Source organism: Dipodomys merriami, unplaced genomic scaffold (assembly GCF_024711535.1).
Source record: "Dipodomys merriami isolate MVZ:Mamm:240054 unplaced genomic scaffold, mDipMer1.0.p SCAF_28, whole genome shotgun sequence".
Classification (NCBI taxonomy): domain Eukaryota; kingdom Metazoa; phylum Chordata; class Mammalia; order Rodentia; family Heteromyidae; genus Dipodomys; species Dipodomys merriami.
Genome location: NW_027204270.1, coordinates 6,259,832 through 6,273,404, shown reverse-complemented (window position 1 = coordinate 6,273,404; position 13,573 = coordinate 6,259,832). Strand labels below are relative to the sequence as shown.

Genomic DNA, 13,573 nt, shown 5'->3' with positions numbered 1-13,573 from the left:
GGGCACCAGTGGCTCATACCTGTAATCCCAGCTCCTCAAGAAAGGCTTAGATTAGTGAATCATGGGTCAAAGCAAACCTGGGCAGGGAAAGTCCATAAAACTCTTTGTGTTTGGTCAGCTGTGGGGCTTGAACTCTGGGCCTAGGTGCTGTCCCTCAGCTCTTCAGCTCAAGGCTAGTGCTCTACCACTTAAGCCATAGCACCACTTCCAGTTTTCTAGTGGTTTATAGGAGGTAAGAGTCTCACTGACTTTCTTGTCTGGCCTGGCTTTGAACCGTGATTCTCAGATCTCAGCTTCCTGAGTAGCTAGGATTGCAGGCATGAGCCACCAGCACCTGGCTCATGAAATTCTTATCTTCATTAATCAGCAACAATCCAGAAATGGAAATGTGGTGCAAATGGCAGTGTACTAGCCTTGAGTGAAAAAGCCAGGCAAGAATGGGGCCCTGAATTCAAGCCCCAGTACCAGCATTAAGAAAAACAAACAACAAAACAAAACAAAACAAAAAAAACAAAAAACCAGAACTAACTCACTCCAAGAGCCCTCCAGACCTAGTTACGCTCCAGAAGGTCACACGTCTTAAAGGTCCCACTGCACTGTAGAAAAAACTTCCAGAACACAACCTTTGGCCACACTCAAACCACAGCCAAACCATAGCAGAGGCTTTGCTCCCATCTGCTCTCTTTGGACTCCTGCCTCTGCCGTGAAAACGTTAGCCTGCTATCAGGAACCCAAAACACAGGAAGGAGAGCATATCCTAGCTGATGCACAGCCAAACATTCCTTACAAGACTGCAGCCCTTGAGGCCAGAACACCGCCAACCTGCTCAGACACAGTAAAGCCAGGCATGACAGCCGAGCCCATCTCAGATCCCATCATCTGACCCTGACTTGCAAGCAAAAATGAATGTGGACTGATGGATGGCCATAGTTCACTCACACAACGATACTGTCATTTCCCAAAAGCAAATCTATACATGTTGACACTTTTGGCCTCGGTATGGTGGTACATGTCTGTAATTCCAGCATTCAAGAAGCTGAGACAAGAGGATCTCAATTTCAAGACTGAGGCTGGAAATATGGCTTAGTGTATGTCTAGCAGGCATGAAGCCCTGGGTTCAATTCCTCAGTACCACATAAACAGAAAACGCCAGAAATGGTGCTGTGGCTCAAGTGGTAGAGTGCTAGCCTTGAGCAAAAGAAGCTCAGGGGACAGTGCTCAGGCCCTGAGTTCAAGCCCCAGGACTTGCAAAAGATAGACAGACAGAAAGAAAGAAAGAAAGAAAGAAAGAAAGAAAGAAAGAAAGAAAGAAAGAAAGAAAGAAAGAAAGAAAGAAAGAAAGAAAGAAAGAAAGAAAGAGAGAGACAGAGAGAGGGAGACAGAGAGAGGGAGGGAGGGAGGGAGGGAGAAAGAGAGGGAGGGAAGAAGGGAGGGAGGAAAGGAGGGAGAGAGAGAAAGAGAAAGAAAGAAAGAAGGAAAGAAAGGAAGGAAGGAAAAGAAAGACTTACACAAGGAGAGTTTGTCTCAAAACAAACAGCATTTTTGCTCTAGCTGAGTAACAGCCTATAGTTTATAAGTTCTATGTTACATTAGTTATCTATTTATCCTTCTTTAATCCTAATGAAGTAACAGAAGACATTTGATTTAGAAATCTGGGGTCTGGGGTCAGGTATGGTGACATATGCTTGTAATTTCCCTTCTCAGAAGGCTGAGCCAGAAGATCTGACGTTCAATACCAGCCTGGGCTACACAGTTGCTTTTCTCAAAATAACAAAACCAGGGTTTTAGGCTATAGTTTAGTGGTAGAAGGCTTTCCTAGCATGTGCTGGGCCTTGGGTTCCAGCCTCAACATCAGAAACAAAATAATTTAAAAATTGTGAGGCTGGGGAGGATTGTTTATTATACATGAGGCTAGGTTTGATCTCAGCACTGTGAGACTTATCTCCAACTAACCACTTGAAAGTGGGAAGCAGAGCTGTGACTCAAGCATCAGAGCACTGGCCTTGAGTGAAAAAGCTAAGGGACAGTTCCGGGTTCAAGCCCTATACCAGCAGAGAAAGAAAGAGAGAGCACTAGCTTCCCTCTGTGCCTCCCCCCACCCCATCCGAGTCCCTAGCCTATTGGATGGTGCTGCTTCACTCTCAGCGTGAGTCTTCTCCAGTCTATTGGCTAAGCCGCATGTCAGTCTTCTGTGGAAATGCCCTCCCAGACACAGCCATAGGTGTACTTTCTAATTCTCTTGGCATCCCTAGATCCAGCCCAGGGCCCAGTGGAACCACCCACCACCGAGAGCGCAGGACCTGAGTCCACATACGTGAGCATGGACTTGTTAGACTTGGCTCACATGACAGTAGTGGCTGAAAAGTTCCATGACACGCTGTCTACGGGCCAAAGTGCCTGGCACACTAGTCGTAAGGCTGGGAGCCTGAAGGTCAGGAAAGCAATGGTGCAGTTAAGTTTAAGGCTCAAAGCCCAAGAACCCAGGGTGGGAGTAGGGAGTGCTGTGTAAGTTCTGAAGGGTGAATGTCAGGCAGGGGCCAGAGGCCTAGCTCAAGGTACCGGTGCTTGTCTTGCAAGTACGAGGTCCTGAGTTCAGTCCTCAGGACAGACAGAAAAAAGAATAAAGGCCAGGGAGCCTGGAATTCTGATATCCAAAGAACTAAAACAGTTGATTTTATTAGTCCTTATAGAGATGACTTTCTTTGGGGGAGGGGTAGTACTAGGGTTTTGAACCCAGGGCTTCACTTTTGCTAGGCAGGTGATCTACCACTTGAGACACTTTACCACTTGAGCTATTCTAGCAACCCCATTTCCTGTTTTGTTGTTGTTTTTCAGTCATGGGGATTGAACTCAGGGCCTGGGTGCTGTCCCTGAGCTCTTTTTACTCAAGGCTAGTGCTCTACAACTTTGAACCATACCTTCATTTATGGCTTTTTTGTAGTTAATTGGAGGAAAGAATCTCACAGACTCCTTTCTGGACTGGCTTTGAATTGCAATCCTCAGATCTCAGCCTCCCGAGTAGGTAGGATTACAGGCATGAGCTCAGTGTTGGTTCAGTGCTTTATTTTTGAGGTAGAGTCTCACTTTATACCTGGACGAGCCTAGACTGCAATCACATTTGACTGTGATCCTAACTGTACTTCCCCTTGCTGTGGGATGGCAGGCGCTTTCCATCACGCTCAGCACTGGTGAAGTCAGCTCACAACTTTCATGCTCTTGCTGGCTTCAGTCCTGAATCCTCTGATCTCACCTCCCAAGTAGCTAAAATTACAAGTTTGAGAGCCACTATGCCTGGATTTCAGTTCTAGTTCTAATTTTTTTTGGTTGGTCATGGGGCTTGAACTCTGGGCCTGGGCACTATCCCTGAGCTCTTCAGCTCCAGGCAAGTGCTCTACCACTTGAGCTACTGCGCCACTTCCAGTTTTTTGGTGGTTAACTGAAGATAAGAGTCTCACAGACTTCCCTGCCTGGGCTGGCTTTGAACCTCAATCCTCCGATCCCAGCTTCCTGAGTAGCTAGGATTACAGGCCTGAGCCACCAGCACCCTGCTTAGTTCTAATTTTTTGTTTGTTTGATAGGATCTCCTATTTTTGCTCAAAGCTGGCCATGGACTGAGACCCTCCTACCTAGTCCTTCTGCACAGCTGGGATTACAGATGCTCACTATCATGCCCAGCTTACAGTTGATATGGAGTCTCACTTTTGCCTGGCCTAGGTAACCTTAAACCACAGTCCTCCTGATCTCCTTCTCCAATTGGGGATTACAAGGCATGAGTCTTTGAATATGACTCTAAGCTTCTTACTTGGTTATATAAGCAAGTTTAGTTTCTGTAAAATGGAAGCAGGGATGTAACCAATCTCTGTCATTCAGAGGTTTTTACTTTGGTGGTGCTAGGTATCAAACCCAGAGGTCTTGTACATGCTAAACATGTACGCTACCACTCAGCTATGCCCAGTCCCCAAGAATTAATTTTGAGTATAATAAGTGGCAAAGTGCTTACTTAGCACAGTGTGAGGCTACAGAGTAGCTGCTGTGGATTGGCTGGAAGGGAAAATATAGACACGAAGCAACAAGAGCCTAGAATTAAACCGTCAGCAGGGATAGAAGCAAGATGTATTTGAAGCCATCTCCAAACAAAACATGGATATTTGTCATCCCAACTACTTGACAGCACAGGAGTTTGAGACCAGCTTGGGCAACATACTAAGAGCCCTTCTTCAGAAAGAAAGCATATACTCATAGGTGTCTATCCTAACCAACAGGATCCAGGATATAAGGACACATGCACTGCTGCTGCACTGTTCACAATAACCAAGACATAGAAACAACCCAGATGCCTCATTACAGATGAATGGATCCAAAAACATTGTGGATACCTATATACAATGGAATATTATACAGCCATTAGAAAGGACAAAATAATGGCATTTGCAGGGAAATGGATGGAAGTGGAACAAATCCTGATGAGCGAGGTAAGCCAAGATCAGAGAGGCAAATGGCACATGGTCTCCCTGATATGTGGATGTTAAATTCAAATTGTAAGGAGATATGACAAAGTAAACAGAACTCGAGAAGCAAAGGACCTCTTCTTAATTTGTCCTATCATTCTAGATGACTCTATGTTCTTGACTTCATATATGGTATATACATGTGCACATCTGAGGGAAGTTAGGAGGAAGGCACAGAATCAGAGGGAAATGGGGAAAAATACAACAGAGGAGCCCATTAGCTGCAATGGACATGGATAAAAGTGAATTTAGCAACTCTAGGGTAGCAATGGGAAGGAGGAAATGAGAGAAAACTAGGGAACAGCTAACACTAAGCAAAAAGAAATGCACACATCACCCATTTTGATTGGGTTTTTTTTTTTAACTGTATTTTTTTTGTCTTTTCTTTTTTGGTACTGGGGATCGAACCCAGGACGTTGCACTTGCTAGGCAAGCGCTTTGCCACTGAGCTACATCCCAGCCCGTTGGTTTTTTTTTTGTTTGGGTTTTTTTTTTTTAAACTGTATTTTTTTTTTTGTCTTTTCTTTTTTGGTACTGGGGATCGAACCCAGGATGTTGCACTTGCTAGGCAAGCGCTTTGCCACTGAGCTACATCCCAGCCCGACATCACCCATTTTGAAAAAATACCTATAGTGTCAAAGTTTGTCCCTGATAATGACAATGTACCTCATGTAGGTTAAAATGTGTTTGTGACTTTAACTGTCACCATCCCACAATACTCTGAAATTTGTGAAATTTATGTAATCACTTAATCTCAATGAAAAATAAAAACAAAGAAAGCACACACATGAAGGCACACACTAGAACAAGGCAGCGAAATACCCAGTGGGAGGGAGGGCCTTCACGAGGACCCATGACATTAAGCATGCTAGATACACTGTTCAGCAGTAACAGTATCTGTCGAGGACCTGAGTTCAAACCCTAGTATCAGAGAAAAAAGGGGGGAAAAAAGATTGAGAAGTTAGGTCAGGATTAAATGTCCCACTTCAGTTAGCGTCCTCAGGATTCCCCAGGTTTCACTTGGGACTTGTGCCCAACCCTCCCAGCCCTACCCCATCTCGTTCCCATAGAAACCACCGGTGGCATTATAGGGTGGTAGTGAACCTAGGAGCCCTGGCTCTGGAGCCCATGCTCCTGCCACGGAGCATGCGCTCTGCTTCTGGGACTGCTGTGGAGGAGTCGGAGTCATCTGGTACCAGGTGCCATGCTACGGGAGAGTGGGGTGGAAGAAAGCTGTGCGTGGGGCCTCATGGGAGCTACCTGTGGTCCTGGAACAAAGTGCTCTAGCCCCTCCCTGATCTCAGGTTTCCCATCATCCCTAGAAGATGGGAGAGGAGGGCACAGCTGATCTCCCAGCATAAAGGATGCTGTCTTTGTCTCTGGTCACCTTCATGACCTGTCTCAAATATCCACTTTTATTAATTCACTGAGATGAATTAGGTTACAGTGAGCTCCTGCCCCCGTGGCCTGTCCTGCCACGGTAGATGACAAGTGGATGCCGAAGTAGCTGGAATCGCTAACAGAACTGTTCTGGACCCTCCTTGCCTGATTCCAGGTATTCCGGGTCAAGGGTTGCCATGATTCACTTCTGTCTGGCTCACACAGCCTACCGATTGCACTGCCAGCTGCCAAGGTCACAGCGTCTCAGGCTGTAAGTATCCCTCCCTTGTGCTGGGTCAAAAAGGAGTCCAGTTCCCCCTGAGGCACTCTTCAAGTTTTACTAAAATGTACTTCTAGCTGGGCACCGGTAGCTCATGCCTATAATCCTAGCTACTGAGGAGGCTGAGATCTGAAGATAACGATTCAAAGCCAGCCCAAGCAGGAAGGTCGGTGAGACTCTTATCGCCAATAAACCACCAGAAAACCAGATGCGGTGCTGGGACTCTCAAGCGGTAGAGCACTAGCCTTGAGCTGAAGAGCTGAGGGACAGCACCCAGGCCCAGGGTTCAAGCCTCATGACAGACAAAAAAAAACCCCAAAATCTAAAATGTACTTCCAATTTTTTTTTTTTTTTTTTTTTTTTTTTTGTCGGTCGTGGGGCTTGAACTCTGGGCCTGGGCACTGTCCCTCAGCTCTTCAGCTCAAGGCGAGCGCTCTAGCACTTGAGCTACAGCGCCACTTCCGGTTTTCTGGTGGTTTATTGGAGATAGGAGTCTCACGATCTCTCCTGCCCGGGCTGGCTTTGAACTGCGATCCTCAGATCTCAGCCTCCTGAGTAGCTAGGATTACAGGCGTGAGCCACCAGCGCCCGGCTTGTACTTCCAATTTTTAAATCCCTGAGCTTTGCAGGTTTTAAAAACCACTGTGATGTAAATGTTAATGTAACATTTTTTAAAAAGATGAATTTACAATTACTGAACTCTATCAAGGAAAATAGTAGTTGTTTGGTTCTCCTTGCCATGATTCCAGATGCTCAGTGCAGACGTGTGTTGATCCCTTGTTAAACAAGGTTTACTGATGCTGGTGCTGGTGGCTCCTATCTGTCATCCTAGAACTCAGGAGGCTGAGATCTGAGGATCACAGTTCAAAGTCAGCCTAGGCAAAAAAGTCTCTGTGTGTGTGTGTGTGTGTGTGTGTGTGTGTGTGTGTGTGTGTGTGTGTGTGTGTGTGTGTGTGTGTGTGTGTGTGTGTGTGTGTGTGTGTGTGTGTGTTTTGTTTTTTGTTTTTTTTGCCAGTCCTGGGGCTTGAACTCAGGGCCTGGGCTAGCACTCTACCACTTGAGCCACAGCACTGCTTCCGGTTTTTTCTGTTTATGTGGTACTGAGGACTCCAACCCAGGGCTTTGTGTATGCTAGGTAAGCACTCTAACACCAAGCCACATTCCCAGCCCTGACTGTGAGATTCTTACCTCCAATTAACTATCAAAAAGCTGTGGCTCAAGTGGTAGAGTGATACCTTTGAGTGAAAAAGCTGAGGGACAGTGCCCAAGCCCCAAGTTCAAGGCCTAGTACCAGCACACATACATACACACACACACACACACACACACACACAAATAATGTGACTGAGCTGACCACTATTTCTTTCAAAATAGTTACTTTAAATGTACCTATTTCTTGTTCCAACAACGCTGGACTGCTTTAACTTCTCTTGGAAGTGTACTCTGAAGTTGAATCTTCTTTTGAGTACCTTCATTTCATTTGGAGGGTAGATTAGTTTTCTACAATCTAAAGTCATTCAGTGATAAACTCCACTAGTAATATAGACAACCAAAGTGGGTAGAGTTTGTGGTGAAGAAAAGAGAAGTGCTATTATTTAATAAAGGACAATTTATAAGTCACTTAAAATCTTCAGTCTAGGCTCCCTCACTTCTAAATGGGGATATTAGGCACAGAGTGCTGCATATAGCCTCTGTTACTTGGGAGGCTGGAGCAGCAAAATTGAGCCCAGGAGTTCAGTCAAGGCCAGCCTAGCCAAGCCTGTCTAACAATGAAAGAAAGGACTGGGAATGTAGCTAGTGATAAAGTGCATGTATAGCAAATGCAAAGTCCTGGATTCAATACTCAGTATCCCCCTAAGAGAAATGAAGGAAGGGAGGTAAGAAGGAAGAAAGGAGTGAAAGGAGGGAAGAAGGGAAGCAAGTAAGGAAGGCAGGAAGTAGGGAGGGAAGGAAGGAGGGAAGAAAGGCAGCAAGGAAGAAGGAGGGAGGGAGAGAGGGAAGAAAGGAAGGAAGGAAGGAAGGAAGGAAGGAAGGAAGGAAGGAAGGAAGGAAAGGAAAAAGGAAAGAAGGAAGGAAGATAGAAGGTAGGTAGGAAGGAAGGGAGGACGGAATGAAGGAAGGAAGGAAGGAAGGAAGGAAGGAAGGAAGGAAGGGGAAAAGAGAATTGGGGCTATTGTCCTTAACTTATAGAATCATGTGAATACTAAGTATATAATGCATATAAAATATGTGATGCTCTTATTCCAATATGAACGTTTATAACTATTGTATGTTTGTCTTTCCTATTTTCTACTTACTTTTACTTTCTCTGTTAGTAACTTCTTTTTGTCAGTCATGGGGTTTGAACTCAGGGTGTGGATGCTGTCCTTGAGCTCTTTTTGCTCAAGGCTAGAACTCTACCACTTTGAGCAATAGCTCCACTTCCAGTTTTGGGGTGGTTAATTAGAAATAAAGAGTTTCACAGATTTTTCTGCCTAGGCTGGCTTTGAACCATGATCCTCATATCCCTACTTCCTCAGTAGCTAGGATTATAGGCCTGAGCTACCAGCACCCAGCTAATAATTTTTTTTTTTTTTTTTTTTTTTTTTTTTTGTCGGTCGTTGGGCTTGAACTCTGGGCCTGGGCGCTGTCCCTCAGCTCTTCAGCTCAAGGCGAGCGCTCTACCACTTGAGCTACAGCGCCACTTCCGGTTTTCTGGTGGTTTATTGGAGATAGGAGTCTCACGGTCTCTCCTGACCGGGCTGGCTTTGAACCGCGATCCTCGGATCTCAGCCTCCTGAGTAGCTAGGATTACAGGCGTGAGCCACCAGCGCCCGGCCCAGCTAATAATTTTTAATGTATTTATCAGTTAGTTCTTTCATAACATTAACTTAGACATGGCAAAGGAACCAGAGTTCTAAAGATCCCTTAGAGACCACTATTGGCAATGCCTGCTCCACAGTAGGAGCAGGAGATGCTCATCTCCAATTAACAACTCAGAAACCAAAAGTGATGCTGTGGCTCAAGTGGTTAGAGCACTAGCCTTGAGCACAAAGAGGCTCAGGAACAGTGTTTAGGCCCTGAGTTCAAGTCCCACAACCATATCAATCAATCAATCAATGGTAAAATAAATGGTACTATTAATCTTCCTATTGAAGTATTATTAGATAATAATTTTATTCTAATGGGATGAACCTGAATTCATCTTGGCTACTTTTAGAGTTTTACCTCTGATTTAATTATCACGAAATGGAAGTGGGGACTATCAGTAGACAAGGCATGTCCACCTGTAACTCTCTGTGTCCCATGCAGCCAGGTGACAGTGATCTTCCTTGGGGTCGTGACTTTGCTTCTCCAGTTCTATATTCTGCTAAGGTAAGTTGTATTCTTTGGATGAGGGACTGAACTCAGAACCTCAGGCTTGCTAGGCGGGGCTCTCCAGCCCAGAAGTAAGGTCTTATAGGCAGCAGCCAGCATGCAGTTCTTACCTGTGGAGGTAGTATGGATGCTCTCTGTGACCTCCAGTACATCTTTCACAACAGCCTGCCCCATTGTCTCTGCTCTTACTGTCAGTGGCAGTCACCAGTTAACAATCTCAATACAGTGAGGATGACGAGGAAGTGGGCAGGTGGAATTTGTTTTGATCAACACTTTCAGTATAAGAAACCAGTAGTGGAGACAGAAAATAAGAGCACCAATGTCTCCATTTATGGATCCCCTAGGGGCCAGTCCCAAGGGTCTAGCATTAACCAACGTCTGGAAGGCAACACAGGCACACTCACCTAGATTATGATTGGATCTTCTTTCAGATTCGATGCCACAAACAGCCAGGTAGTTAATGACACTGTGAGTAAAGGAAGCAAATACAACTTGACCATTTAGAGAAAAAAACTGCAGTCCTAAACCCTTGAAATCTAAAAATGTGAGAATTAAGAATCCACTTAAAAGCCAGGCGCTGGTGTCCCATGCCTATAATCCTAGCTACTCAGGAAGCTGAGATCTGAGGATCACAGTTCAAAGCCAGCCCAGGCAGGAAAGTGTGTGAGACTCTTATCTCCAATTAATTGCCAAACTAGAAGTGGCACTGTGGCTCAAAGTGGTAGAGTACTAGCACTGAGCAAAAGAGCACAGGGACAGCACCCAAGCCCTGAGTTCAAGCCCCACAACCGACCAAAAAAATAAGGGCCAGGTGCCAGTGGCTTATTCCTGTAATCCTAGCTACTCAGGAGGCTAGGATCTGAGGATGATGGTTCAAAGCCAGCCCAGGAAGGAAAATCTGTGAAACTTTTATCTCCATTGATCACCAAAAAGCTGAAAGTAGAGCTGTGGCTCAAGTAGTAGGGAGGCAGCATTGAGTTACTCAGGCTGCGATCTCAGGACTGTGGTTTAAAGCAGGGAAGTCCAGGAGACTCATTTCCAATAACTACCAAAAAGCCAGAAGTAGAGCTGTGGCTCAAGTGGTAGAGCACCAGCCTTGAACAAAAAGCTCAGGAACAGAGTCTAGGTCCTGAGTTCAAGCTCCAGGATTGGCACATGCGAGTATACACACAGACACATACACAAGCACACGCACATACATACATGCATACATACACAAACACATCTCTTTAAGTGATAGGAAAGAAGGGATTGCTGTGGTACTGATTGTAATTAGTTTAATCCAGCCCAGCTAGGTCAGAATTTTCACAAAGTATTCTTTTTAGCCCAATTATCCATAGAATGAACTAGAAAAAGATTTTGTCTAGCAATTTTGACTATTAATACCTGTATTACTAATTTTCTAAATAGAAGTTGCAAAGAGCCAAGAAGAACTTAGCATCAAATTTAGGATTAAAGATGGTGGCTTCTGGTATAGTACTTGTTTAGTGGATTTCTTGGAACAGGTAATGAACTACAATATTAAGAATATTGATTTAGCCGGGCGCTGGTGGCTCACGCCTGTAATCCTAGCTACTCAGGAGGCTGAGATCTGAGGATCGCGGTTCAAAGCCAGCCCAGGCAGGAGAGACCGTGAGACTCCTATCTCCAATAAACCACCAGAAAACCGGAAGTGGCGCTGTAGGTAGAGCGCTCACCTTGAGCTGAAGAGCTGAGGGACAGCGCCCAGGCCCAGAGTTCAAGCCCCACGGCCGACAAAAAAAAAAAAAAAAAAAAAAGAATATTGATTTATAGGCTGAGGTCATCTCGCTACTGCGGTCAACCTCTCCTTTTCAACCTGGTTGGCTTCACACTGCTCAAACACTGTATAGAATGGTTAAGAGATGGATTTGCTCTTCTGTCAGACTGGACCCCAAGGGAAGGGGGGGGGGAGGAACTCACTTTTAAAATACAGATTAAAAATCTGGGCACTGGTGGCTCACACCTGTAATCCTAGCTACTCAAGAGGCTGAGCTCTGAGGATCATGGTTCAAAGCCAGCTCAGGCAGGAGAGTCCATGATACTCTTATCTCCAATTAACTACCAGAAAACCAGAAGTGGCACTGTGGCTCAAAGTGGTAGAGTGCTAACCTTGAGCAAAAAAAAGTTCAGGAACAGCTTCTAGACCCTGAGTTCAAGAACCACAACCGGTAAAATAAAATAAAATAAAATACAGATGAAGCTGGTACTGGTGGTATAATCTTAGCCACTGAGGAAGCTGAAATCTAAGAATCCCAGTTCAAAGCCAGACTGAGTGGAAAAGTCCATGAGACTCTTATCTCTAATTAACTACCAAAAAGCCATAAGTAGAGGTGTGGCTTAGGTGGTAGAGCACCAGCCTTGAGTAAAAATGCAAACAAGAGCTCTGAATTCTGGCCCCAGGCCAGGCAAACATACACAAAAAGTACAGATGAAGTGTGTTTTTAAAATGTTTCTTGGTACTTTCTGTAGTTGTCCTACAATTTGAATATGAAACCTGCTTAAGTTAAATAGAAATGCTTTGTGTCATAAAATTATTTATAGTGTTAAAGTTGTTATTGGTCAGGAGATGATACTCGGTACACAAACTGGGATGTCCACAATTTAGGCCAGCCAGGTCTGATGGCTTATGCCATGATTCCAGTTACTCAGAAGGCAGAGAGAGGAACCACGAGCCAGTGGCTTGCACCTGTAATCCCAGCTGCACAGGAAGCTGAGATCGGAGGATTACGGTTTGAAGCCAACCCAGGCAGAAAAGTCCCCATAAGACTCTTAGCTCCAATTAACCACTCAAAAAACTGGAAGTGGAGCTGTGGCTCAAAGTGGTAGAGCACTAGCCTTGAGCAAAAGAGCTCAGCGACAGCATGCAGGCCCTGAGTTCACGCTCTATGACTGACAAAAGAAAAAGAAGGCAGAGGTAGGGAGGATTAAAGTTCCAGGTCAGGTAAGTTAACAAGACTCCATCTCAGCAAATAAGCTGCAAAGGGTGGTTTATGCCTGTCATTTCCAGCTACGTAGGAGGCTATAAGTAGAAGGATCAGTTCAAGGCTATTTGCGCAAAACTGCAAGACCCTATCTGCAAATAACTAAAGCAAAAAGAACTGAGGGCATGGCTCAAGTGGTAGAGTACCTGTCAATCAAGCACAAGGCCCTGAGTTAAAAAAAAGAAAAGTAACAAGTGACACCTAGTTTAAACAAAAATGATGTTTAGGGGTAGGGTCCAGTTCAGTAGCATACAGAAGGCCCTGGGTTTGATATCTAGCACCAAACTAGCTCAAAAATTTACTATAAGTAAGCAGTTATTAAGTGCCTTAGCCACTCTCACAGGACAAGAGTCTTACAGCTCCACTAGAGAGAACACAGTGTAATAAGGAAGAACGTGGACTTAGAGATTGGTTCAATTATTCACTGTGCAAACAGACTTCTCTGAGCTTCTCTTTCATCATTTATGACGATAGACAGAAATGCTTGCATCATGTTTATGATTACCAGCATTGCTAATAAACACACAACCTGCATCAAAGAAAAGACAGTCTGTTTAAGTTGTGAGTACTTATGTTCCACAATACAAAGCCAAGAAACAGATTACATTTAGGATTCTACTTGAGAACATGCTTCTGAGTGTGGGCCATGGTGGTTTATGCCTGCAATCCCAGCATTTAGGAGGCTGATGTAAGGAGGATTGAAAGTTTGAGGCCAATCTAAGCTACATAGTGAGGCTTGTCTCAAAAAAAAAAAAAAAAGAGGCTGGCTCAGTGGTAGAGTGCCTGCCTTGCATTGGTTCAATTCCTCAGCACCACATAAGCAGAAAAAGCCAGAAGTGGTGCTGTGGCTCAAGTGGTAGAGTGCTAGCCTTGAACTGAAGAGCAGAGGGACAGTGCCTAGGCCTAGAATTCAGGCCCCATGACCAAAAAAGAAGAGCAAAAGCATCCATTTCTGAGCTGGTAAGTTACTACACTAATGCTATTCCAGGTCCCTTTAGGACTCACCGTGCTGCTGACTCGGTTGGAGCCAGTCCCGCGGACACTGA

At 44.9% G+C, this 13,573-nt stretch overlaps 1 protein-coding gene across 1 annotated transcript in view; it reads right to left on the bottom strand.

The window, feature by feature from the left end:
* Nmnat1 (nicotinamide nucleotide adenylyltransferase 1) overlaps positions 1-13,573 on the bottom strand; it is a 29,616-nt gene that overhangs the window by 7,538 nt on the left and 8,505 nt on the right. Inside the window, exon 2 of the mRNA XM_070037314.1 lies at positions 9,930-9,991. The gene's annotated coding sequence lies outside the window, so the exon portion shown is untranslated. The remainder of the gene's footprint in view (positions 1-9,929; positions 9,992-13,573) is intronic.